This window comes from Dioscorea cayenensis, chromosome 12 (assembly GCF_009730915.1).
Source record: "Dioscorea cayenensis subsp. rotundata cultivar TDr96_F1 chromosome 12, TDr96_F1_v2_PseudoChromosome.rev07_lg8_w22 25.fasta, whole genome shotgun sequence".
Classification (NCBI taxonomy): domain Eukaryota; kingdom Viridiplantae; phylum Streptophyta; class Magnoliopsida; order Dioscoreales; family Dioscoreaceae; genus Dioscorea; species Dioscorea cayenensis.
Window position 1 is genome coordinate 6,816,658 of NC_052482.1, and position 4,353 is coordinate 6,821,010.

The 4,353-nt window shown below is 42.6% G+C and overlaps 1 non-coding gene across 1 annotated transcript; it reads left to right on the forward strand.

Annotated features, from left to right (window-relative positions):
• Positions 1-3,872: 3,872 nt before the first annotated feature.
• Positions 3,873-3,979, forward strand: LOC120274289. Its single transcript, XR_005540819.1, has one exon. It is a non-coding gene; the product is annotated as a small nucleolar RNA R71 (small nucleolar RNA).
• Positions 3,980-4,353: the final 374 nt, after the last annotated feature.

Below are 4,353 nucleotides of genomic sequence, written 5' to 3' on the forward strand. Positions count from 1 at the left end.
AAAGCAGAGTTCAATAAAAGCATAAAAAAACAAGTAACTCACATCCATCATTAGTCAAGCTAAAAGAATCTTACAAGAATGAATAAAAGCCATCATTGGTAACACTAGCATGTAAACAATGTTCCTAAAACATGAAATGCACCCATCCCCACACTTAGTGTTGTACATTGCCCTCAATGTGCACTAATCATTAAAAACATGCAAGAAGGGCCAATGCAAATAATAATAGAGGAGGGTGAAAAAAACAAAAACTTCCCGGTTTATCTTGTGTTCGATCGTGAGGTGCGACTCCACAAAAGGTGTGGTGAGCAATACCGTCTTGTCCGACCTCCATTTAAAACCGGGAAAGCTCACTAAATTCCCTTAATGCCCCTGCCAGAACAAAAGGGGACATCATCATTCCACAAAGATTTAAAAAAAGATAAGCACAAGGGGAAACTAGAGAGTAGTCAACAAACACACAAAGATGAAAAATAAACTAAAGTTCGACAACACAAGTCGGTAGGGGTAGAACCATGCCAACTCATCAAAAACACAAAAAAATACATAACAAAAGCAAACTAATGTAAAATGATAGGTGTCCATGCTCCATCCTTGTCCTTAGAATTAAGTCTCTCAACACAAAAATGACATCTTGGTCCATTTGGTCACCCTTGTGGTGCAAATATCAAACCATGGTTGCTTGTCAATTTCTTCATCCCCAAAATTCCTACAAACCATGAAAAATCCATTCAAGGATAGAGGAATCCAATATGATTCAAAAAGTAGTGTAAGAGATGAAGAAACAATGAAAACTATGATGGATAGTGTCCATACGGCCGTATGGGGGCCGTATGGTTACTGTTCATTTCGACAGAACCTCACCAAAAACATGAAAATCGAAAAATTTTTTACATAAATTCAAGGGAGACTTCATCCATAACAATCACACCATCCAAACCAAGCAAAATGCTAAAGAAATTCCACATAAAAGCTCCAAGAATGCCCAAGAAATTAATGAGATAAAACTAGGGCATAGAAAAAGCATACCGATGTAATCTTGAGAAAACAAGCTTTAAACTCGAGGAAAACTACTAGATCGATGTCTCAAATGGATGAGGAGAAGATTTAGGAAGAAAAATGAGGAGATTTGGCCAAGAAATGAGTGAGAAAGAAGAGAGAAAATCGGTGGAGAAAGAGAGAAAAGAAGAGAATGGAAGAAGGAGAGAGAGAGATATTAAATGGGGGCAGGGACCCGACCCCATACGGCCCCCATACGGCCCAGTATGGGGGCTGTATGGGCCAAATGGCCCTCTCGGCCGAGATGGCATCCCGTAACAGACGGCCCCGTATAGGGGCCGTATGGGGGGCCGTCTGTGACGGCACAAAGCCTCTGTGTCGTGTCAGACGGCCACCATACGGTCTAGTAAGGTCGTATACCCATTAGAATCAATTAAAACTTCGAAAATCTGCCCCCAAATGATGAAAAAAATGATATAGCAAGCTCAAAGACTCCTCCAAAAATGAGTGAATTGAATAAAACGACGATCTAGTGCATGAATTAACACCTAAATATGAGTTTCTCAAGAAGTTGCACAAACATACCACAATAAAAATGATGAGAGCAATGTGCCAAGTGTATGAGCATGAACTTATTCACAAGCAAACAAGTCTAAGAAATACGAAAATTGAAATGAACTAAGAACTAAAAATACGGAAAATGCAAACAAATGCCCCCGAATGCTTGGGTTGCCTCCCAAGAAGCGCTTGTTTAACATCACGAGCCTGACGTACCTTGTTCCTTACCTCATGGGGGTTCAAACAATTTGAAGCCACCCCCGGTTTCCCTTGTAGTGTTGCTTCTTCCCGGTAGATTGAATGACAACATTGAAAATACCTCGAATTGTTCATGAGTGGAGAGGGGTGAAAAATTTACCTTTCCTCCATGAGATGTGGGAGGATGAAGCTTGTTACCTTTCTTTTTTCTCCCATGGATCTCCCTCCACATTCTCTTCATAAATGATTCTTTTTCTTTTTTTCTTTAGCATTAGTACAGGGATACCCTCTCTTTTTGGTGGCTTCAAATTTTTGAATTGGAGGATGACGATGAGGTTCTTCTTCTTCTTCGTTCTCCAACTCCCCCAAATATTCATCCAAAGGATTTAAAGAGAGCACCTCGTGCACACAATCAGAAATCAACCTATCAGTTTCATCAACGAAATAAAGTGTGTCATCATGATCTAAAGAATGTTTCATGGCAGCTGGCAAAGTGTACACCACTTCCTCTTCTCCGACTCTTAACGTCAACTTCCCTCCTTTCAAGTCAATTAAGGCACCCGAGGTGCTGAGGAATGGTCGGCCAAGAATTAGTGGTATCTCCACATCTTCATCTATGTCCATGATGACAAAGTCCACGGAAAAAAACAAATTTATCCACTCGCACAATCACATCTTCGACAATCCCACGAGGTTTTTCTTGTTGATCGATCGCCATAGCTATAACGTCATCCTCGTGGGCCTTAATTCATCAAGCCAAGTTTTAAATACATGGTGTAGGGGCATGGCGTTTATGCTAGCCCCCGAGTCCGCTAGAGCATTCTCTTGGACTCCACCTTCAAGCATGCATGGAATAATGAAACTACCCGGATCTTTCAACTTTTGTGGGAGCTTCTTTTTCTAGAATAGCCGAGCAATTCCCGTAAGTGCAATCGTGCCTTCTTCTTCTAACTTTCTCTTATTTGTGAGGAGCTCCTTTAGAAACTTGGCATATTTCGGCATTTGAGTCAACGCTTCAACTATCGGGATGTTCAAATGAAGTTGTTTGAAGATGTTGATGAATTTTCTGAAGTAAACATCCTCCTTGTCATGCTTCAATCTTGTTGGATAGGGGATCGGAGGCTTGTACTCGGATGATTTTGGTGGTCCTTGTTGTTGGAACTTGTCATTTATGCCCAGATTTTTGTCTTCACTGTTTTCTTCAACTAGCTTGGGGTCTTCCTCGGAGGCTACCCCACTTTTCCTGACACTTGGGTAAACTTCGACCCTTGTCTCCACTTGCCTCCCGCTTCTAAGAGCAATGACCTTTAACTGCTCTCTTGGATTGTCTTCTGTGTTGCTTGGAAGACAACCTAGAGGACGTTCAGAATGTGCCTTCGTGAGCTCCCCCACTCGATGCTCAAGAGATTTCACAGAAGCTTGCAGGTTTCTTAAAACAGATCCTATTTCACTAAACTGCTCGGCGTGCTGAGTGAGTTGAGCATTCACCTTGCCAAATTGTGCATCCATGCTACTAGTTAGATTATTGAACCTGTCATTGGTACTGAGCATGAACTTGGCAAGGATCTCTTCAGTGGAAAACTTCTTCTCAACGGCCGGTTGTTGAAATTGAGATCCTTGAGGTGGTGCACCTCTTTGTTGTTGTTGGCCTTGGTTCCATGAAACATTTGGGTGGTTCTTCCAACCCGGATTGTAAGTTGAACTATATGGGTTCCCTTGATTGCGTTGCCCCCTAATGTAGTCCACATTCTCAATGGATGCAACAGACGAGCTAGCAATCGGACATTGGGCTGCACCGTGCCCACCACCGCAAGTACTACAACTTAGCACCGATTCGGGCCTTGAACTACTGCCCATAAGAAGATCAATCTTTCGAGTCAACACGTCAACCTTTGCGGCTAAGGCATTATCACTACTTACTTCATAAAGCCCAGCAGTCTTTTGTGAAGATCCCCTTGAGGCCCAATGTGATTCATTGCTTGCCATTGACTCAAGTAATTGCTCGGCCTCATCGGGGTACTTGTTGCTAAGGGAACCGCCCGCCGTGGCATCAATGAGTTGGCAAGTAGCATAATTTAGCCCATTGTAAATGATTTGTACTCGCATCCATGAAGCAAAAACCATGGTGGGGGCACCTTCTAAGGAGATCCTTGAATCTCTCATAAGCTTCAAACAATGTTTCGGACTCCCCTTGTTTAAAGGCTGAAATTTCTTGCCTCAACTTCGCCGCTTTGCTTGGCGGAAAAATATCTTCAAGGAACTTCTCCACCATGTCCTTCCATGTTTTTAATAGATCCCGGAGACAATGAGGTAAAGCCAGCGATAACCTCCATCTCTCAAACTGAATGGAAATAGTCTCAAAGCGGATAGCATCGTCCGACACCCCATTGATCTTGAATGTAGAGCAAATTTGGAGGAACCGGGAAAGGTGGTCATGCACATCCTCATGGGCAAGACCATTGAATTGGACTGAATTTTGGATCATGTCGATTGTACTTGCTTTAATTTCAAAGTTGTTGGATGCCACTGACGGTGCTTGAACACTGAACTCATCACCGGTGAATTGGGGTCTCTCATATTCGGATAAAAGTACGTCGT